Source organism: Panthera leo, chromosome A3 (assembly GCF_018350215.1).
Source record: "Panthera leo isolate Ple1 chromosome A3, P.leo_Ple1_pat1.1, whole genome shotgun sequence".
Taxonomy (NCBI): Eukaryota; Metazoa; Chordata; class Mammalia; order Carnivora; family Felidae; genus Panthera; species Panthera leo.
The window spans coordinates 13,171,316-13,194,727 of NC_056681.1; the positions used below are offsets into that span (position 1 = coordinate 13,171,316).

A 23,412-nucleotide genomic window follows, 5' to 3' on the forward strand; every position below is an offset into this window, starting at 1 on the left:
AGGCGCCCCTGAATTTAAATTACACTCAGAGAGATCGATAATTAGCAAAACAGGTATGTAAAGCTGCAGAGAAAGCCAGGCAGTGATGAGGACCAGGGAGAAGCATAAAGGCTGGTGGGGAGACCAGAGAACGCCTGGGTGGGCTTGGATGATTTGCAATTTCAAATTGGTACAGGAAGGGCAACCTAACGGAGAGGCCCCAAAACCTGAGGGAGGCGGAGGAATAAGCTCTGGAGGCGGAGGGAACCACGAGTGCAAAGGTCCTGAGGCAGGAGTGTGCAAGGCTACTGGAGAAACGGCAGAGGGGCCAGTGTGGTGCGGTGGGGCTCAGAGAGGCGAGATGGGGCGTGGAGGGGGTGGTTCTCGGAGGTTCATGTGGGGCATTGGAGGGCTTTGACTTTTACGCGGAGTATGATGGGAAATCCTTAGAAAATTGTCACTTTGGTTATGACACGGTCTGATGCATGCTTCAGACCCGCTCTCTGGCTGCTGGTTAGGGAACAGTGTGGACCGCATCAAGGGAGGAGTCGGGGCCACCAGCGACGAGGCCACTGATGTGGCGACGGCAGCTCGGTCCAGGGTCACGGCAGTGCTGATGGCGAGAAGCGGTCACGGCCGCCTCTAAGGTAGAGGTAGGCGATAGAGGTTCATGGAAGGTGCTGCCTGGGCCTGCTTACCTTTGGGGCTTAGGGAAGTCTCCACGAAGAGACTGTCGGACTCCAACGTTGGGAAAGGAGGAGAGGGTCACCAGGAGACATGGGCAAAGGAGGTCAAGGCATGGAGGCCTGGGCACGTGTGGGGTCCGGGCTCTCGGGTCGGCGGGGGGGGGGGGGGCTCTGCTGGCCCAGATCAAGCCTCGTGGGGGCCAGGCTCCAAGCTTGCACCCCGTGCCTCTCTGCTCCTCCCTCCGTGCCAGGACAGGCCGAGGCCATCCTGTGATTATGAAGGGTCTGCCAAGACTGGCGCTCCCCCCTTCTCTGGCCTCCCCTCCCGCTCTGTTCTCCCCACCCCGCTCTGTTCAAGCCCCGTGAGCGCACGGCCGCCTCAGGGCTGTTTCCTCTGCAGGTGACCCCCCCCCGGCCCCCCATCTCCACTCAGGCCTCTGTCCCCAGGCACCTCTTCGCCCTACCCCCTGCCCTGCGCTCCTTTCTTCACAGCACCCGCCCCCCGCCTTCCCTGGGATTGCAGTGTGTGTGGATCAGCTTCTGGGTTTAACTGTCCCCGGGACTAGAGTGCAAGCCTTCTAGGAGGAGGGCGGTCTGCCCTGTTCAGTGATGCCCAGCCCCTGGCACATAGCCGCTGCTCAGCAAACACCCCTGCAAGGAACAGACAAGTGTGTACCAGTCAGTAAACGGGAATACCATAGTTAACCCAAGCGGCGAGTTCCTTGGCCTTGCGGCACTCTTATCGGTGTGGGGGGAGGCTGGGGTGGGAGCAGGTGCAAAGGCAGACCTTGGATACGTAAGCAAATGAACCACGTGGGCGGCTGGCATCTAGCTGACCTCTCAGTTTGCAGCCTCTGCCGTCAGCGAAAGAGCTGAGCAGTGATGGGGTCCTCTGGGCATCGGGGGGCAGACGTGGGCATCCCTGAGGGCGGGCGTCCTTCCCTGCACCCCAGACAGCACGCCCGTCGGTGTCAGAAAGTCTTGCTCTAGCTCTCTCTTTATGCCACGCCTTGCTCTGAGCACAGATGGCACTCGATAAACGGACGCACGGCCGGTTGGGAGACGATACGAGTTTGTTTCCGCATGCGGCCAGTCATCCTAAAACTTCCTGCAAAGGCACAGGCACTATCGTGTTGGAGTTCTCAGAAGATCGGAACGGCAGGGACTCTCAGGCGATGCTCTCAAATACCTCCTCTCATTTCACCGATGAGGAAGTGGACGTCCGTGCTTGCGATCCAAATTCCTTGCAGATGTTACAATACGATATTATCAACCGCAGGCACCCGGTGCCCGTTCTAACGCTTATTCACCCTCCAAACTAAAGTTGTGGTCGTCTGAACAACAGCCACCCGTTTTCCCCACCCCCCAGCCCCTGGCAACCACCACTGTCCCCTCTGTCTCTATGGGTTTGACTAGTTTTTTTTGTTTAGATTCCACATAAACGTGAGATCCCGCATGAAGGATTTGCCTTTCTCGGTCTGGTTTACTCCACTCGCCACAGCGTTTTCCGTGTTTATCCGTATGGTCTCCATTGGCAGGATTTCCTTCTTTTTGATGGCTGAATAATATTCCACGGTATACATAAGCCACATTTTCTTTATCCATTCATCCGTCGGCAGACTTTTACGCCGTTTCCGTGTCTTGGCGATCGTGGATGACGCTGCCACGAACACGGAGTGCGGGTGGCTCCCTGAGACCCTGAGTGCGAGCCCCTGTCCACCCGCCGTTCGCTCCTGTCCCCCACCTGCCAGCCCGTTCCTCCGCCGGAGAGCGGGGAGCGCAGGCCTCCGGCTCGGGGCCCTGAAGGATACCGCAGCGGCGTTTACGTTGTGTTAGTTTCTACTTATTCCAAATGGCACCGGGCTTTCAGTTCTGAATGCGGATACATAGGGTAATTTCTACCCTACTATAAATAACTCCAAGTGGGATCTGTGCCACTTTTTAAAAAATCACGAGATAAAACTAGAGACAGGCACAGCTGTCACGAAAGCCAGACGCAGAGATGTAAATGAGGCTCGCGAAACCATCAAGGGGCGGCTGACGCGTTGGGAAAATAACAATAAACGGCATTTGTCCAGAATTTACTACGGGCCCGGCTCTGCTCTGAGCACCTCTACGTGTCATAAATAATTCATTCCCCTCGGTGACTCGGCAATGATCCCTATTTGACCCATGGAGGCACTCGGGCTCCAAGAGGCCACGTGACTTGCCCACAGACACACGACTAGGAGGCGACAAGGCTGGAAGAAGCCCCTGACTGAGGGTCACTGGGGGGAAGGCCCCATGGTGGGCCCGGACGTGTCCTGGGGCCGTGTGGGAGATAGCGGCCCCCAGGCCGGCCTCGCCTGCGCAGTGGGACGGGGGTGTCGTCACCCACAGACATCACAGCTGACAGCTCTTCCAGGAAGCTCCGGGCAGCCGAGCGGGGCTTTGCTTCCTAACCTGTCGTGGGTGTTCTGAAACCACTGCGGGCGATTTAGTGCAGGCATACCCAGGAGGAATCGGTCATTGCCACAGCAAACGGCAGCATTTGCCAACCATCCGCTGACCTTGGCTTTTCTTCTGCTGAATCAGGGCCCTGCTGACCACAGGCTGACGGGAACTTCGTGGGCTCCTGTCCTCGTGCTCAGCACCGGGGTGGCAGCAGGTTCTCTGGGGTGGCTCTGGGTGGTGGACTCGGGGTTCAGGGCAGGGGCAGAGTGGGACGGCCCAGAGGGGCTTGCTTGGATCTGAGGGTGCGAAGTCCTGGGTCCTGGAGGCCCTTTTATTCCCCGTTTCCCAGAGGAACCAAAGGCCCATGCTCCAGACGGCCTCCGAAACTGCTGATCTAGTCCATGCTGGGTCTTGAGGAAGTCAGCATTTGGGTTTGCTGGATTGGGAGGGCTTCCTGGAGGAGGTGGCCACGGGCAGCTTATCCTTGAAGGGGTCACTGCTGGCCTTTAGGAGAGATAAAAGATTCCAGCACGGGCCGGGAAAAACGGGGATGTGTGGAGGGCTGAACCCGCGCGAGCAGGTGTGTCCCAGCACGGGGGGAGGGGGCGGGTGCTCCAGGGCCTTCGATACCAGGCGAAGAGGGTGGGAGAAATCAGGGAGCTGTGTTTCTGTGCGTGTGTGTTTGCTTAGTTTAAATACATCGAATATTTAGAAAACCAGGCTGGGGGCGCCTGGGTGGCTCAGTCGGTTAAGCGTCCGACTTCAGCTCAGGTGGTGATCTCGCGGTTCGTGAGTTCGAGCCCCGTGTCGGGCTCTGTGCTGACAGCTCGGAGCCTGGAGCCTGCTTCAGACTCTGTGTCTCCCTCCCTCTCTGCCCCTCCTCTGCTCACGCTCTGTCTCTGTCTCTCTCAAAAATAAATAAACATTAAAAAAAAAAAAGAGTCACCAACTGACTCAACTGACAGAGCCACCCAGGCACCCCTTGTCTTTACGTAAAAACACAACACGTGAATAGACTGGCACTTGTAAGGCAGCCTCCGCCACCGCAGCTCTAGGGACTGAAGATTTGGTCAGCAAAGGGCAGAGGGGGTTGGGGTCCCTGGCACAATCACACGGGACTGGCTGGAACCTCTGAGCAGGTGTCTGCATGGGCCCCAGCATTGCGTTGGGGGTGGCAGGGCCCATGGCTTCCTGGAGGCATCTGGCAGGAATGAGGAGACACATCGGGGGTGGTCGGGCCTCCCGGGACGGTGAGGGGGGATGGGGACCACCAGAAGGGAGCCCGTGGGGCTCTGCTCCTGGAGGACGGAGTGGGGGTGTCGGGAAGGAGAGTGATAGGACCGAACGCAGGCAGGGTTACCCTGTGTGGGCAGCGCAGGGACCCGGTCTCCGGGGGACCAAGATAGTAGCCAGGGTCAGCCCTCAGCCGTGGCACCAGTGAAAACAGAGACCTGATCCGAGGAAAGTGTCAGGAGAACTAGAAGAGAAGGGGGCGAGACCGGGAAAGCCCCAGGGGCAGCCTGCACACAGGCTCACGGGAACCAGGAGGGTGGGTGTTCAAGGACGAGGGTGGGCGTTCAAGGACGAGGCCGGGGTCAGAGTGTGGAAGGTTTGCCCCATGATAGGGTGTCGTGGATGCCCCGTGTCACCGAGGACTGAGTGTGTTCAGGGCACTGCTTAAGTGCTTTGCGGGAATCAATACCTATCATTTTCCTCGAAATCCTCTGAGCTGGGTGCTTTTATCACACCCGTGATGGCCTGTGATGGGGATGAGACGGCTGAGAAGCCAAGTGGTTTATCCAGCAACACAGGGCTCACAGCCGCGGAGCCGGGGAGGCCCAGGCGGCTCGTACCAGGCTCCAGGCTCCGCCTCCCTCAGGCCCCTTCCTTCGGGGGAAACTCCCCTCAGGCTGTCATGGCCTTTTCCAAGCAAGGTCTGAACAGAGAAGGGGGCAGCCCTATGTCCTCAGCATAGACGGTGATCGCACGTGGGGACCCTTCGTGATGGAACCAGGGACCCAGAAGGAGGAACACAAGCTCCCCGGGCAGGTGGGCAGAGTTTTGTTTTTATTTTTGTTTCTGGAAGCTTCACCTCCTTCATTCCCCTCCCTTCTCCTCCCGAGTCCTGGACAGAAACCTATCTCTGCTCTGCATGTCTAGACCCCCAGGAAGCCAGTGTGCCCTTGCTGAAAACAACAGCTTTTTTTGAGTGAGAGATTGACAGAGTGTGAGCAGGGGAGGGGCAGAGAGAGAGGGAGACACAGAATCCGAAGCAGGCTCCAGGCTCCGAGCGGTCAGCACAGAAGCCCAACGCGGGGCTCAAACTCACGAACCGTGAGATCATGACCCGGGCTGAAGTTGGTCGCTCAACCGACTGAGCCACCCGGGCGCCCCAAGACAACATCGTTCTAATCCACAACGTATAACTCACTGCACAAACACACACCCACATATGCAGCCTCATCCATTAACAAGCTCACAAATGTACCCACTCGTCATCCGGTGCATGTAAACGCGAGCATATCCCCAATTATACTTTCTGAACACAAACACATGCTTGCTCATCTGTTTTCATTCACCGAACGTCTCCTGCGCTCCTGATACTTCTTTGTGATGCCTCCTGTCAGGTGCCTGGGGGGACCGGGACAAGCATCAGCCACGGGGGCTGGGAGGGCTACCAGGGGAGAGCGGAGTGAAGCCAGGTGTTGAACGATGAAAAGGAATTTGCCTGGAAAATCGGAAGGATCGTTCATTCATTCATTCATTTTTGCTTCAAACTCTATCTTTGTTTGCTTGTGGAGTATGTTTCCCCTGGTAGAAGAGAAGTCCCACTGGGGCAGGATTTTTGTTTTGTTCATTGCTTTGTCTCTAGTGACTTGAGCAGAATCTGACTCAAAGAGCTCATTTGAGCTCTCCTTTTTTTTTTTCTTTTAAGTTTTCTTTATATATTTTGAAAGAGAGAGAGAGCGTGAGTTGGGGGAGGGACAGAGAGAGAGAAGGCAAGAGAGAGAGAGTCCCAAACAGGCTCCAAGCTGTCAGCGCAGAGCCCAATGCAGGGCTTGAATTCACAGGCAGTGAGATCATGACCTGAGCTGAAATCAAGAAATCAGACGCTTAACCCATTGAGCCACCCGGGGGGCGGGGGGGCCCATCTGAGTTCTCAACGAATACTGTCGAATGAATGAATGCATACATTAATCCTCCCTGAAGATTCTGATGGAGGTGATTGGGGGCGGAGCTGATGGCAGGGGCCACAAGGAACGAGGATCTTTCCACTCCCTTACTGAGAAGAGGATGAAATGAATGGGGTTTTCACCAGGAAAGACTGAGTTAGAATAAGTGGATTAGGCAGAGCTGAGGTCTGAAAACCTGTTTGGTATCTCAGCGCTCTGGAAAGGGGAGACAGTGGGAGGAGGAGGAAGGAAGAAGGAAAGGAAGGAGGGGAGGAGAAGCAGGGGGAGGGAGAGGGGCAGGGAGGGGAAGGGAGGAAGGAGGAGGGAGACAGAGAAATCAGGGAGCACCGAGTCCTGTCTCTGAGAACTAAGTGGCCTGGGCCATGAAGCCACTTTCCGACTGGCAGCTGGGAACGAGCCAGCCCGGAGGACAGGAGAGAACGTGGGAATGTGCGGGGTCGCTAATTGCCTGGTTTTGTACAAATCTCTGAGCTTCAGTCGTGCGTGACCTTAGGGGCAGGATTCTCAAGGGGTCATCCGTGGGTGGACTTCAGGTGGTGCCCAGATGCACACTTTTAATTGTTATTTTAATTTCTATGAGTGTTTATCAGAAATAAAAGCTCTAGCTACAATGTCATGATTATTATTTCCAAGGACCAGGTTGACTTTGCAAGGCAGCTGATGTAAAGTGGTTTGAGGAGACAGATCTAATCGCCCCACAGGCATGCAGCTGGGGTGGCGGGGTGGGGGGGTGTGAATGCTCCCTTTTGGGAAACACAGACCTACAGTGACGTCACAGGAAGCCTCCGCCCTGTGGCTTCAAGGTACGACAGGTGGTTCTCAGGCCAGTGGATGAGAGGGGGAGCCCCATGGGTCTCCCTGCACCCTTCACTGCCCTGCCCTCTAGAAGAGAAAGGACATCTTATAAGGTCTGACCGGAGGGAAGGGCTTCACCCCCATCCTCACGAAGCCAAGAAGCATCCCGAGTGGATGAGAACAATTCTGGTTGGTGAATGCTGTCGATTCCAAAGAGGGTAGACTCTGAGCCTTTGCGCTGGCTGTTCCCACCTCCTGGATACCTTTCCCTGCACTCCTCGTTTAGCTGCTCCTTCTCATTCAGGACCCCGCTCATGTGTCACCTGCTTGGAACGGCTTTACTGGCATGCCCTCTGCGACATACGCCCACCCACCCTGCCCACTCTCCCGTCCAAGATTTCGTCTTGTTTCCCTGGCTCGAGTCATTTGCCAGGGTGTTAAGCGTCCATCTCTCCCACGCGTGTCAGCAACGTGAGAGCAGAGCTGGATCTGGGGTCGTCCACGGCTGGTACCCAGCAGGGGCTCTGCTGTTTGCTGACCGGTTGAATGAACGGCCACGCGCTCCCCCGATTATCTGCCTCGGCCTCTCCGACGTGCTTTTTGTGACACATTCGAGACGTGCCAGCCTTGTTCTTTCATCACTTTCTTCCAGGCCAGACCTGGGGGGCCTTCATACAGTAACCGGAGCTGGCAGCCGCGCGTTTCCTCCCGGCGAGTGGAAACACGAAAGGTAGAGCCGAACCTTCTTTAACCAGACAGAGCTCACCAAGGGCCCCCCGCCCAACATCTGCCCCTGCTTTGGGGTGACCTGGCAGCCGGGAGGGAAGCCCCGGCCCCTGTAGACGCCTGGCCGAGATCTGCTCTCAGTGTTCGCGCTCAGAGAGAGCCTCTGGGAAGACAAAAGCTTCGAAGCCCAGGCCCAGCGCCCATCGAGGTTGCCAGGTTGACGGATCTCCATGGAGACCACAAAAGCACATCTGTTCCCTCTCACTTCCCGGGGAGGGTGTCTGTTCTGAGAGTGCAGTGCTCGGGCCTGGAGCCTTCCGCGGGTGAGCACCTCCCATACCTCCCCCACGCCCCTCCGGGCAGGAGCCCAGGCTGGGTCCCCTGCCCACGAGGAGGGCAAGAAGGAGGGCAGCCGCCGCTCTTCGCAGGAGACGGACAGCTTGGGAGACAGAGCAGACAGACGGGCTGGGCACAGAGGAGGCCCCGCGGGACTCCCGAGCTGGCCACCGGGCTGCGGCTCCTGGCTTCCTGGGAGTCCGGGGGCTGGGCCGGTGCCCACAGCTGGGCCACTGGCGCCTGGCTCCAGAGGAAGAAGCAGCAGCCTCTGTGGGGATCGGTCTCGCCACCCTGCAGCCCCGGAACCCGATGCCTCCCCGCTTGCTGTAGCTCCCGCGATCGGCAGCCCGCCCCTCCGTCTCTCCCTGGTTCTCTCTGGAACGCTCTCTCCTCTCTGCCCTGGGTCTCTTCCTCTGTGTCTTCTGACCTCTGGGCAGTTCTCTCTCTCTCTGTGTCTCTCCATCTCTCTCGGCATGTGTCTCTGTCCTTTTTCTGTCCTTTCTTGGCACCACACGTAACCACCAAGGGTCATTGTCTCCGGAGCTCTAGAAGCTATTAGAAATTGTTGCATTGTGGGAATGCCAACTGGTGCGGCCGCTCTGGAAAACAGTATGGAGGTTCCTCAAAAAATTAAAAATAGAACCACCCCATGACCCAGCAATTGCACTGCTAGGCATTTATCCACAGGATACAGGTGTGCTGTTTCGAAGGGGCACGTGCACCCCATGTTTATAGCAGCATGATCAACAGTAGCCAAAGTATGGAAAGAGCCCAAATGTCCATCAATGGATGAATGGATAAAGAAGATGTGGTGTAGACACACACATACACACACACACACACACAGACACACACACACACACACACACACACACACACACACAAACGATGGAGTATTACTCGGCAATCAAAAAGAATGAAATCTTGCCATTTGCAGCTACGTGGATGGAACTGGAGGGTATTGTGCTAAGCAAAATTAGAGAAAGGCAAATATCATATGACTTCACTCATATGAGGACTTTAAGAGACCGAACAGATGAACATAAGGGAAGGGAAACAAAAATAATGTAAAAACAGGGAGGGGGACAAAACAGAAGAGACTCAGAAATATGGAGAACAAACTGAGGGTTACTGGAGGGGTTGTGGGAGCAGGGATGGGCTAAATGGGTCAGGGGCACTAAGGAATCTACTCCTGAAACCATTGTTGCACTAGATGCTAACTAATTTAGATGTAAATTTAAAAAATAAATAGAATAGAATAAAATAAAATAAAATAAAATAAAATAAAATAAAATAAAATATAAAATAAATAATAAAATAAATAATAAAATAAAATAAAATAGAAATTGTTGCACTGTGCCCAGCCCCCTCTCCTGCCCTGGGGCTAGCTTTGACCCTGGTCTTGACCCCTTGAGCCCCTTGCCCCAGATTATCTCCCATCTGAGGTCTGTCCCCTCACAGTCTCCACACAGCTGGGAGGGCCCTTTTGGCAGCAAGGTGCATCTCAGGGGAGGAATCTCCAGTTCATGTAGGGAGTGACCTGCTTGGCCGCGAGGGCATCTCTACCTCTCTGAGTCTCTCTGCCCCCATCAGAAAATTGTATCATCGTGTGCGGAGATCCCAGGAGTGCGGAGAGAGCTAAGTCAGAAAAGGTGTGTGACCATTGTTTGCACACTAAAGGAGGGGCATAAACTGGAGTGCCATCGAGGGCCAGGCCAGCGGCACAACTGGGCAAAGAGGGAGGTGGGCCCGTACACAGGGCAACAGGGCGGGGTGAGGACCGTGACGAGCCACAGAGCCCAGGCTGTAGGGGGCCCACGACACAGCTCTAGTGAGTGGTCACTAATCAGGCCCTCGGACCCAAGCTTTCGCTAGAGATGCTAAAAAGCAGATTTCTAGTTACATTTTTAATGCTGACAGTTCCTTCCTGTTGCCTGGGCTTGGCCTCCCTGCAATCAGCCTGAGTCCTCTGGAATCAAGCTCGGGTCTCCCCCGGGAAAGTCTCTGAACCTCCATTTCCCCAGAGGGCCAGACTCTCTGTAGGGCACACGGTGTGCTGGAGCGGAGGCTCGAACCTCTACCCGCAAGCAGGGCCACATGGGGTCTTAACGTTTTGAGTCCCAGAGCGACTAGCCCACCGCGCTGGCCCCTGGACCCCAGGCCTCTCCACGCTCCAGCGAATGAAGCGGTCATGTGAGGCCCAGGGACCGGAAGGCCCTCCGGGACGTACTCCAGAGCCACGGCCAACGTCCGTTGAGTATTTGGACTAATCCACCCAGCTCCACACCAGCAGGCAGCAAGGGAAGGGAGAGTCTGTGGTCTGGGGTCTGAGCTCTGAACTGAAAATGTCCTTCCTTCATTTTCTCCTGCAGTATGTGTGACAATATTCCTACAGCCGCTGCCTGCCAGCTGCTATGATGAGAGACAATCCTTGTGTGAATTTTGGAGCTCAGGCTGGGGACCAGCTGTATGGGGTGGGGAGGGCTGTTCGCGGAGCTGGTCTTTTCGACATTCTCGTCTGAGGAAGGGGGTGGGTTTCAAGCCAGGGTCCTTGCTGCCCGTCTATGGCTGCCCCGACCCTACTTTCCAGGCCCAGCCCCTCCTCCAAGAAGCCTTCCTTGATGTCCACGGACGCACATGATAACATACAAGTCGTCAGAAGTCTTCTAGCTCCTCCGGCCTGTGCTCCTAAGAGACACAGGAGACGGGAAAATGACAGACACAGAGATAAGGAGGGACAGTCTCTGTCTTTGAGAGACAAAGAACGGAGACGGAGGTGTGTCCACGGGTGTTCAAAACATCCGAACGCGACGTGCGTCGTGGTTCTGACCGGAGCCGCAAGAGCTCAGCACCAAAGTCACCACGTCTCCACCAGGGACAGCCGGTGAGATCCACCGCGGTGCGGCCACACAGCGGCCTCTGTCCATCGGAGAACGAGGCGGCTCTGGGTGTGCCGAGAAGACGTGCCTCCGAGCTGAAGAAAGAGAGAAAGGCAAGCCAAGGGCAGGGCAGTGTCCGCAGATGCTGCCACGTGGATGGAAGAGGGCTGTGTCCCCTCCTCCCAGATTTGTTGGCCATGAACCCGGGGCCAGTGCCGAGACTGACGCCGAAGTCTCGCGGGGAAAGAAGTGGTCCCCGTCCTCGTGGAGCTCTTTCCGATTTTCTTTTCCTTTTCCTTTCTTCCCTTCCCTTGACTTTCTCTCTTCTCTCTCTGCCTTTCTGTCTTGTTTACATACGGATGGGTGTATCTTGCACGCGTGCCGTGTATGAAGGGACAACCTCCAGAAGCCCCCGGAGAAACGGCTCCCCCTGCTTCAGGCCTCTGGGGATGGGAGCCGGGAAGCCTGGGAAACATGAATGGAAGAGAGATTCCCTTCTCCGTTGCTTTTCCTTTGTGTGTCCTACCCAGTTCATGTTAGTTTCCGTAGAAGACTCTAGGAACTTCAGCTACAGATCCCTTGCAACACACGAGGAGGGCATCTGCCTTCCGAACACCATGCTTCTGCTCACTCCCAGACCAGGCAGAAGGGTCCTCTGCCTTGGCTTGCAGGATTACACTGATCCTGGCTCTCTCCGTTATACTGACTCTGGATCACTGAGTTACACTGATCCTGGCTCACTGGGTTATACTGACTCTGGCTCATTGGGTTATACTGATCCTGGCTCGCTGGGTTACACTGATCCTGGCTCACTGGGTTATACTGACTCTGGCTCACTGGGTTACACTGATCCTGGCTCACTGGGTTACATTGATCCTGGCTCACTAGGTTATACTGACTCTGGCTCACTGGATTATACTGATCCTGGCTTACTGGATTACACTGATCCTGGCCCCCTGGGTTATACTGACTCTGGCTCACTGTATTATGCTGATCCTGGCTCACTGGATTACACTGATCCTGGCTCACTGGGTTATACTGACTCTGGCTCACTGGGTTATACTGATCCTGGCTCGCTGGGTTACACTGATCCTGGATCACTGGGTTATACTGATCCTGGCTTGCTGAATCACACCGATGGCCATTAGACTCTCTCCATGTGTCCAGGGTGCTTTGTTAACACACCAACCCCCTCAATACTCTGTGAAGGAATCACAGGCACTGTTCCCATAAGGAAGAAAGCGACGTCTCATAGTTTGTCACTTTTCCAATTTTGTGTCCTGTTTGGGTTCTATATGCCCCAGAACTTAGTGTCATAAGACAATAACAGTTATTCCGCCGACACAGCTGAGATTTGAGCTGGCCTTGGGTAGGGTCAGCCTGTCCTTGCTCCGCTGTGCAGCGTCATCTGAAGATGACAGGGTGGCTCAGGCCTCCCAAGGTACGAGCCCAAAGGAGGGCCTGGGGGGGGTAAGAGCAGAATCCGTACCACCTTTCTTGACCAGGCTTCAGAAATCTCCGGTGTCACTTCCAGCACATTCTGTCCCTGAAGACAACGCATTGATAGTCCGTGGAAGGGGAGTTAAAGTCTACTTCGAGGGGAAGGAGTGTTAAAGAATTCACACACAGGTCTTAAAACCCCCGCACAGAGCAAGACAACGGTCTTGAGATTTGAACCCAGACAGCAAGGCTCCAAGAACATATGCTCTTGGCGACCCCACTCCACCTCTTCTCTTCTGGGGAAAAGGCCGTCCTCAGGCCCACGTGCACAACAGGTGTCCGATAAATGGTTTCTTGTATCCCGCAGACTGTAAAACACGCCACAGGCCCGAGGACCCGAAATGACCCTCACAGTCGCCTCCAGAGCTCAGTGAAAAAGTGGGCAGAGAGGTGCGAGCGGGAAACTTCCGGGGGCCGCTGGTTGGAATCGCTGATGAGGTCCCCGAGACGCCTCATCTGCCCCGCCACGCGCTCCGATGGGGGAAGAGCCGGCCTTCCCTGTTCAGTGTTGCCATAGCAACCCGCAGAGGGCCCGGTTTCAGCGGGGCCGCATCCCAGCCGACAGCCACTGGACACAAGACACCCTTTCCGGCGGTTGCTTCTAGGAGGAAAACCAACCGGCGCACGGGGGCTAAGGACGGCTATCGTCTGGCACCAGTGACGGGATCTGTTATTCTGGAAGCAGCAAGACAATGGGGGAGGCTTAGGGACAGAAAGGAGCGGCCCCCGATTCTTGTTTGGACGGCATGGGAATAAAACAAAAACAAAAACAGAGATCACCTAAGTCAGCAAGTAAGTTTCATCCATTCATTGATTCAGTCAACAAACTTTCATGGCGCATCTGCTCCGGGCCAGAAGGTCTTCTAGGAGCTGAACCGCAAACAAAAGGTCTGTTCTCTTGGGGCTGGCGATAAACGGAATACATCTGAAGTGAATCGTTGCACCAGCTGGTGGCAAACGCTGTGGGGAAGCTAAAGTGGGGTGGGGAGGGGGGGGGGGACAAGGGCAGGGGGTGGCCTGAGCCAGCCTCGCCGAGAAGGAGGCAGGGAAGCAAAGAAAATTAACGTGGAGAAAAGTACATTTTAAACCCGACGTTGAAGCCTCCTAGGTGAGGACGTGAGAGTATATTTTGCAGGAGCAGCAGCTGATACGGAGAAACTGGGGTCGGTAGCTTGGTCTGTTCTCCGTACCGGCATTGAAGCTGTTTTCGGAGCATGACGATTCTGGGGACGTGACCCGGTCGAGGCCCGAGAAAACTGGAGGCCTGATTTCTAGTCTTTCTGGTGATTCATCTGCCTAGCGAATATTTCGAGAACACTCACCATGCGCCACGGAGGCCCGTGTTGAGCACTGGTTTTTCAGTTGTGTGATTGTGGACAAAGCACCTCTCGGAGTCGGATGGGTTAGGTCAGAAGCAGTAACTGCGAGGGCTTTTGGGTCAGTCGAGGGAAGATAGAGTTCATTTGCACACAGGAGGGGTTGATCAGGACGGACTCATGCTCTCTGAGTTTGGAACACGGACTTAAGAGACGAAAAGGGGGCACCTGGGTGGCTCAGTCCGTGAAGCGTCTGATTCTTGGTTTCGGCTCAGGTCACCATCTCGCGGTTCACGAGTTCGAGGCCCTCACTGGGTTCTGTGCTGGTAGGGTGAAACCTTCTTAGGATTCTCTCTCCCCCCTTTTCTCTCTGCCCCTTCCCTACTCACGCTCTCTCTCTGTCTCTCAAAATAAGTACACTTTTTAAAAAAGAGAGAGAGAGAGAGAAAGAAGAAAAGCAAAGGGTCTGAGGGGCCCAGCCTGATGTGTGTCTGACCAAGCAAAGGGAGGGGCATTTTCTCTGGGTGTCACCTTTGACAGAAGCTCTGGGCTAGACCAGTGCCCCGCAGCAGATGGCATCTTTCGAGGAGACATTTCGTCAGGATTCTTCCGACTGAAAGTGACAGAAACCCAAATCAAAAAGACTGAAATGGGGGCGCCTGGGTGGCTCAGTCAGTTGAACGTCCGACTTCGGCTCAGGTCATGATCTCGCAGTTTGTGAGTTCGAGCCCCGCGTCGGGCTCTGTGCTGACAGCTCCGAGCCTGGAGCCTGCTTCTGATTCTGTGTCTCCCTCTCTCTGCCCCTCCCCTGTTCACGCTCTGTCTCTCTCTCAAAAATAAATAAAGATTAAAAAAAAAACTTAAAAAGACTGAAATGAAAGGAGTATGTTAGCTTATGTAAATGAAAGCCTGAGGCATTTGCAGCTTCAGGTACAGCTGGATCCAGGGTTTCAGTGGCCTGCAATCTGGAAATGTGGCTCTGTTTCCCTTCATCTCTCAGTTCTGCTTGCCTCCTGGTTGGCTTCACTCCTGACTGACAGCAATGATAATGAGAAGCAACCTGGGGCCTTTATTCTGCCCTCACGGCAACTGTCTTGGCAAGAAAACGGTCTCCTTTCCCGTCGGGGCAGCTAAGATCCCAGGTTCGACTCTGATTGGACCAACCGGGTCACGTGGCCACACCCTGCCAGCGACCGAGGCCGCGCAAGGGATGGGCCAGGCCTCGGGTCAACGTGCCCCTTCCTGGACCCAGGGATGGACCCAGCCCCACCCAAACCACACGGACTGAGTGCGGGGGAGGGGTGTTCCCACCAAACAGGACGTGGTGTTGTCACCAGTTGGCGGAATAGACCCTGATGGTCAGGAAGACCCAGCGCCCACGACACAGACCAAGGACCCTGCTGCACAAATTCCTCCCCTGGGTATGAGGAATGGCCCCTGGGGGCAACCCTTTCCTCGCCGGCGAAATGCGGTCTGAATTCATTTCTCACCCCAAATCCATCCAGGCGCCGCATGGCTGGTGAAGAAGGACGGGCCGGGAGCACACCGCTGGGTTTTAATGCTTTGAAGACGACTCCTCCTCCGTCTGTTTAAGGATTACTATTCCTTGAAGAATTCAGCTCCACACGAGAAGTGTTAATACCTTATTTCTTGGGGGACTCTGCAGCCTGGAGTTGGAATTGATTGTGAACAGAATAAAATAATTTGCTTTTTATCAGCATCCTCCACAGAAACTTGTTTGCGGCCAGGATGGGCCTCAGAGGAAAATGCTTCACCTCCCTAATCCCTCCATGAGATTCCTAAATCACACCCGTCACTCAGCGCCACTCAGACAGAAATGACCGGCGCTCTGTAATAAGAAAAACAGAATTACGGTCGCTGTCACCTCCCGCTGACAGCTCCTTTAGGGGCCGGATGCCAGCAGGACTTAGCCGTCGTGGAGGGCGGCAAGGACTTACGGGCTCTGCCGCGCAGGACAGAAGGTCGCGGGCCGACCGCAGAGTCACAGGCCACGGATGGAGGGAGCACATCCCCGTAGGCACCTTGCACTTTGGTAGGAGCACAGGCAGAACCGAGTAAGCCATCCTCCGAGGTAAAGGCACGGTCCGCATCCTTGTGGCCAAACACGGCTCGTTAGATTCACTCGCCACCCGCCAGAAGGGGAAACAGAGAGAGTGGAAGAACAGAGAGGTTAAGGAAGCTCCCACATTTGCACAGCCAGCTCGGGAGGGAGCGAGAGCCAATCTCTATAGACTGTGGGCTCCTCACCTGCTTCTCTTCAGGCAGGCAAGTACCCAGAGAGGCAGGACGTTGCACTTCACATATAGGAACGCCTCTGACCCTCCCCAGTGGTCAAACCTAGGATCACCTCACGTTGCAGATGAGGAAACTGAGGCATAAAGGGCTTGGGTACCGTGGCCAAGGTCACACGGCCCGTGAGTGGCGGAGCTGGGGGATGAACCAGGGAGGCCGCTCCGGGACCCGTACATATGGCCCCCGTTTTCCACGACTTTCACCAGTGGGCCGGTGGATTTTCCCTGTTCAATTTTCACTGGTTCGATCGTCTTCTGTGCTAACTCTCCAAGTAATCGGGCCCATTTTAATGCAACTTCACGGGTTTCGGTCTTGTTTTAGCATCGATGTGATCAGGACACCACCGTCTCTTGACCCAAAGGAAAAAATATCACAAGAATTTGCCTCACAAGGAGGTTTTCCGGAAGGAACCACCTGGGTAATGAGGCGAGCGTCTGGGTCTCTGACCTCTGTCAGATCACGGCGTGCTGCGGTCTGGATCTTTCCCTGCTCCTGTCAGTGTGGCCCCACTTTGGTCCGTTTTGCTCGCCCCTGTCTCTGTCTCTGGGCTCCGAGCACAGAGCCCGCGCTCGCTGGTTGTCCAATGACTCTCTCCCTCTCTCTGCCTCAGTCTCGGTCTCTGTTAGAACTTTCCGAGGCTTGTTCTACACAACGTGCCCAAGACCCCTGATGTGGAGCTGTCCGGATGGAACACGAACCAGACCCCGACCCCAGTGCTATCGCTCCAGGAAGGAGACGGATGGACCCAGGCCTGTGGTGATCGGCGTCCGGGTTGGGGGCCTGATTACCTGTCTATGGAGCATTGATTTATGGGTATTCTCCGTCTTTTCCAAGACTCTGGATTGCAGCTAATTTACCGGCGGTCTTAAATCACCCCCGCCCCTCACGCCGCAAAGCCACACGCAAGGCACCATCTATCATGTGCCTCCAGGAACCACTGACTCGAATAAAACACGGGCAGGGAAGAGAAATACCCACCTCCCTGCCAAGGGCGGGGACTCGGGGGGGAGCTGGCTGTGCGCAATTTATCCAGAAACGGTGGCGGCCCACACACGGCCCGCTTAATTTCATGTTTGGCTGCTGATGGGTTTTCATTTATAGATAATATAAACAGGTTGACAGGGCCCTAATTAACTGATTTGTGGTCCTTTGGGAACAAACGGTTATTAATATTCATAAACATTTGTAACGCTCAGGCAGATGCCCGGCCCCGACATGATCATAATATGTCCTCAACTGCGTGCACCTGTGATTTCTGATTTGTCTCTTGCCGGGGGACACCGGAGGGCGTTGACAAGTGCTGATGGCCCCTTGCCAGGAGATGGGCCCATGTCCTGATCCCATCGTTAATGCGAGATCTGCCAACTACAACTTGCTGGGTTTTCCGCCATCCTTCTTTCCTCTCTGGGCGCCCTTGGCCTAGCTCTCCTCCGATCCCGCTCTGAATCTCTTTGAGACGGGCCGAGAACTCCCTCCTTCGGGAAGCCTTCCTGGATTGATCTCTCTCCGTGGTGATGCCGTCTCTCCATAGCGTAGTCTGTTGGTACGGTGCAATTATTCACAGGAGGACGTGGTTTTTAATGTTTTGGGGCTATCTTATCCAAGAATGTTCTGTTTCGTGAACTTTTCCTGAAATCAGGGACAGATCAATTTCTCCCTTTGGCAGTGGAGTGCCTCTTATGCAAAGTCAGTTGCCATGGTGATAAGTAAATAACACCCCAAACAGCAACAGCTGGCATCTACCTGGCTCTTCATCATGTGCCACGAGTCTCTACCTGCTTCTGTCTGTTAATCGTCTCGCCACAGCCCCGCGAAGCAGGTACGAGGATCCTCCCCGTCTTCCGGATGAGGAAACTGAGGCACAGAGAGGCCTAGGAACTCAGCCAAGACCTTAAGTCAGTGAACGGCCCAGTCAAAATTTCTCTTAAAAAAAAAAAAAAATCTCTGAAAGTACTCATAATATCCAGTCCATATTTAATGCAACGACTTTAAAACTTTCTTTCTCGAGGCGCCTGGGTGGCTCAGTCGATTAAGCGTCCGACTTCAGCTCAGGTCATGATCTCGCGGTTCGTGAGTTTGAGCCCCACGTCGGGCTCTGTGCTGACAGCTCAGAGCCTGGAACCTGCTTCGGATTCTGTGTCTCCCTCTATGCCCCTCCCCTGCTCGCGCTCTGTCTCTGTCTCTCTCAAAAATAAATAAAACATTAAAAAAAAATTTTTTTTAAGCAAATGACTGGTGGGAAACGCTCCATGCAAACACATGGAAAAGATGTTCTACATTTCTTTAAAGTTTTATAAATAGTGATCCTGACACGTATCTAGAGCTTACTAGGTGCCAGGCACTGTTCTCAGTATTTTTCAATCATTAACTCAATCCCTCGCAGAACCCTACGGAGTATTAGGCTAAACCATATGAAATTGCCAATTACTGACAATTTCCTACGGGGAACAGCAATTGTCTATGGTTGAGCTTAAAATATATCCTTATGATAATTCCATTTTACAAACAGCAAAACTAAGGAACAGAGAGGTTAAGTAACCTACCCAAGGTGGCACAGCCGGTAAGTGAGGTTGCTGTGAATGCCTCCCAGGCAGCCTGGCTCAAGCCCCTGTCCTTCTAACCATTGTTTTGGCTGACGCTGTTTGGTCAATGACTCCTCAAGGGCACCGAGGAAGCTTGCAGCAGTCATGTGCATGGGTGGCGAACTCCCTCCTTGTTTCATGCTTGGGAAACCCTTCAAATTCTTCTTACATTCTTTTCCAGGTTTTCCGAGCTTCCCTGGCCTATTCCGACATGCCAGCATCCAGCGCCCAGGCACCCCTAAAGCACCCCCACCCATGTTGAGTCCTCCGTGCTCCGTCCCCCTCCATGAGGACAGCTGAATTTGTTGGGGACTTAGATGCAGTATGGTAAAGCTCCTCGAGCTTGGCTGTACCTGGGATGCATTTAGCAAACGTTAGTTAAAAAAAATTAGCCTCGGGGCACCTGGGTGGCCCAGTCAGTTAAGTGTCGGACTTTAGTTGAGGTCATGAGCTCACAATCTGTGAGTTCAAGCCCTGCATCAGGCTCCATGCTGACAGCTCAGAGCCTGGAGCCTGCTTGGGATTCTATGTCTCCCTCTCTCTCTCTCTGCCCCTCCCCTGCTTGTGCTCTTTCTCTCTCTCTCTCAAAAATAAATAAACAAAAATTAAAAAAAAAAAAAATTAGCCAGAGGCCCACTGAGAGGCTGAGCCACGTTCTGGACTAGAAGTATTTTCATAGCTCATGAACATATGGAAAGGATTGGGCTGGAGGAGACATCAGCGTTCTCATCGTCCCACTGCCTGCCCTGCCTGGCACAACACCACGCATCGGAACGTCCCCAACACTTAATGACCCACCCTGTCACAGAACCCTCCAGTTACCCAGTGCCCTGTGTCCAGGGCACCGTCCATCAGCTTCTGGAAACGTGAACCACGTCTCGCAAGGGGCGAGGGGCTTGCTTACAGTTTATTTGCCTCTTCAGGCCTTACATTTCCTCTTAAGCATCCGAGCCTCAGGGTCTGTGGGTTCCGACCGAGCAGCCATGTCCCAGCTCTACTGCGGAGCCCTGGGGAGGGCGGCGCCCTCCTGTCTGGAAAACAGTGGGGTAGCACCCAAAACTGGGTGTGGCTCAGGCTCTAAAATTACTGAACAAAGGGAAGATCAAGTGCAGGAATGACTGACTCTAATTCAAACCCCAGAGACACCCCCAACTTGGGTAGACGAGCCCAAGTGGACTGGCCCCAGACAACAGAGACCCAGTGAGGGAAGAGCTCAGACCCTCTGAGTCTCCACCTCCTACTGGGCGGGGCTCCATGCAGGGGCGTGGCCGGCTGGGGTATTTACATGCATTTCCATAGTCCATGTTTAATTACTAGCATTATCTTTGCTTTCATATCTGCTGTCAACCTGAAGATAATCGTCCCATGTTTTATTTTCTGCCAGGTGTATCCAGTCGTATTCATGTCGGACGAAAGTCTACTGCGGTCCTGGCGGTAAAAATACCCGCTCAAGGGACACGGATTTTGGAGAGCACGTGATGGGACGGGATGGATGAGGGCTGGATGCCGGACCTCTCATTTACCGACCGTGTGACTTTGGGGAAGCCATCTGATATTTCTGAGACATACGTCCTCTCTTTTCTAGACCGGTGACTCAACTGAGGACAATTTTGCACACAGGGGACATTTGGCGGTGTCCGGAGACATACTTTTGGCTGTCAGAACCTGGAGGGGAGGGTGCGACTGGTATCTAGCGGGTAGAGGCCAGGGATGCTGCCACACGTCCCACAAGGCACAGGACAGCTCCTTACACAGTGGCCTCGTTCAGCCCGAAGTGTCAACACTGATGTAGAAACTGATGGAGGAAAGGTATGAAGAATACTATAATGACTAGCCACGCCTCTCCCTCCCAGACATCAGGAGTGGAAGCCCTCCGCGGGTGCCCGCCCCCCACCCCGTGCATGCCCCTCCCTCCCTGTAAAGCCCCCCACCCCCTGCAGGCCCCTCCCTGTGGTTGTCATTCTCGTCCACGTCCGCCCCCTATAACAAGGGCATGTAAGTGCAGGTAGACCTCATTGACCTTGGTTTTATTTGCTTCTCCTATTGTCTTCTTGAGACAATGGAAATCATCCCACCTCATTTGACATCTGCAGAAATGAAGCCCAGAGAGGTTGAGTGACTTTTCCTCGGCCACACAGCAAGGCAGGACCCAAGCTGGGCTCAAAGGCCAGTCCTCTGAGTTGACTTCTGGTTTCAAGAGTTGAGCTTGAAGAGCTTTCAAAGAATTTGAAGCACAGGGGTTAATAGAAGTTGATTCTGGGCCTCTCACTCGGGTCAGCCGCTGCTCTCTGGCGTGTGTCAAAAGCATTTCCCTCCGATTTATTTTGCCTCTCCCTAAGTTGCCATTTCATTTCATAAAGGAGCACGGAGGCCGCTGTCTCTCCAGATGGATTGAAAATTGAAGGCTGCCCGGAAGGCCTTTGCCCCTTTCAGGCCAGCCCCTCTGCAGAGCGACGGCCAGCAGGGACAGCAATTTGGCTGCCTCTTATGTTCTTTTTGTTCCTCATGAAAAAGCAGTTAAAAAGAAACCGATTTTTGAGAAAATGACCCAGGTGATTAGATGAAATCGCTTCTCTGGCTTTATGCTGCAGCTGAGAAGCAGCAACCGGACTGGAGGAGGGGGAGATGGGAGTCAGGCGGCAGAGGGATCTGGGTCAGTTACTGCCTTTTCCCCCTCCCCCCAGGTAAGGTCAAGGTTGGGGTGTAGACCCACTTCACAGATGACCCCCCAATCTTATTTTTTTCAATTTATTTAATCAAAGGTATGTGCACACAGATGAATCACACAGTTTTAGAAGGTTTGTTACAGAAGAGGCGTTTTCTTCTTCCCTTTGCTCCAATTTTCTTGCACTCTAGGGTGGCTACTTTCAACACTTTTAGCTGAATATTCTGGTATCTAAATCTAAATAGCATGCTTTTAAAAAGCTCCCAGCCTTCAACAGCTAAGCAGGTGACCAAGGAGACATAATCAGATGTCACTATATGAAGGACACAGATTAAGCTGCATGCACACCAGCAGCCACTTTATGTTCGTGAGGCACATGCAGCTAATGATGTCAAATGGGAAAGGAGAAGATCCCCGTGTCCTATTGCCAAGAAGGAACCTACTTACCAGGAGGGCCAGGACTATTCCCCAGGTCTTCTGTGACTCCTAGTGTGGTGACCGTTCACTTCATTACAGTAGACCTGACGATAAGGGTCAAGTTCCCATCGGGTTAGCAAAATCTTCTAGTAACAGTTGCAACAGCAACAGTAATACAGACACTGTCGGTTGTTTACCCAACAGCCCTCACCTTTCTTTTCTTTCCTACAAACAGATTTTGTGTGGAGGAAGGAGCTAGTGATCTCAAGATCTCAGGGAACCTAACCCATCTTAATCGTAGAGGACCAATCTGTACTATAACCATAATGGTACATCTTTTTCCACTTTGTCAGTAATTGGTTTGGGAGTTGGCACATGAATCTGTTCTGGCTCATGAGATATAAGATATAAGCTGGGGGCTGCCCACCCTGTAAAAAAAAAAAAAAAAAAAAAAAAAACAAAAAAACAGACAAAACTCATGACAAAATCTTTTGCCCCTGACTCTTTCTCCCTTCTAGGGATGGGAGATCTGGATCTTGGCAACCATCTTGTGACCATGAGGACAAAGAGCCGATATGCTGAGGAAGGTAGGACAGAAGTGTGGGAAGACCCCCGAGTCCATGGTGATATCACATTGCTGCCACACCAGCCCAAGGATCTCAGGGCTCCAGAGAGCTTGTTCATATGAGACAAGAAACTGTCGTTGAAGCCTGAGATGGAGTTTGCCAGGTGCTGTGTAATTGCAGCCAAGGGCATTCCCATGGATACCCATTGCTCCCCGTTCGGAATGGGCTCTGATTCCCTCTCATTTCCCCCTGAGGTAAGCAGCAAACATATTGTGTGGCCACCACGAAGAGCCATTTTCCAGACCCTCAGAGTACAGACATGAATTGAATCCAGTCTCTAACATCACAACCACCGGGAACCTAAGGGAAGAAACACGCAAAATGGATGTATTCCTCATGACTGCTACCCGCGTGTCGAGTTCTGTGCTGAGCACTTGACATGGGACCACCCACCCGAGGTCAAAGCTGGTTGAAGAGAGCACCCGCCTTGCCGGACAGTAGTGGTTCTGCTTCTCGTGCACAGTCAACCCCGGGTCCACCCTGAGTCCAGGGGCCGGACCTCACGGGTGTGGCCACCCCGGGAGCCAACAGTAGGCTGTAGCCCCAAACCCTGACCCTTCCTCATCTTCAACGAAGTGAGTGTGCGAGCCTCCGCTCCAACGAGGGGGAACCCCAGAAACCCCAGCTTATGAAGACTTGAACCAAACAGGTTCCTCTCCTGAAGGGCAGAGGAACACGTGTCTGTTGGCCTCACAGCGTGCGTGTGGCAGGAAAGGTTATAAATAAACTGTCCTCCTTCCCTCCCTCTCTGCTGCCCTCACCCTCTGAACGTTCAGTCTGTGGTTTCTTCTCCCTTTGAAAGCCTCGCCTGGCCTGATGTGAATCCTAATTAAAGTCATGCACAGCGTGACTTTTAATTAGCCTAAGCAACCCCACGAAAGGCGTCAATATTGAGCGGGATGACTGTGCCAAGTGACTCTCCCCCCAAGGATCAGCAGGGTGCCCCAGCTGGTGGGAAGCCTGGC

General features: G+C 53.9%; 1 long non-coding RNA gene across 2 annotated transcripts; it reads left to right on the forward strand.

Annotated features, from left to right (window-relative positions):
- Positions 1-13,141: 13,141 nt before the first annotated feature.
- Positions 13,142-23,144, forward strand: LOC122214882. Of its 2 annotated transcripts, none has more exons than XR_006200126.1 (4): positions 13,142-13,320; positions 20,124-20,548; positions 22,057-22,150; positions 22,340-23,144. It is a non-coding gene; the product is annotated as an uncharacterized LOC122214882 (long non-coding RNA). The 2 variants fall into 2 exon arrangements; XR_006200127.1 differs by lacking the exon at positions 13,142-13,320 and adding an exon at positions 17,890-17,976.
- Positions 23,145-23,412: the final 268 nt, after the last annotated feature.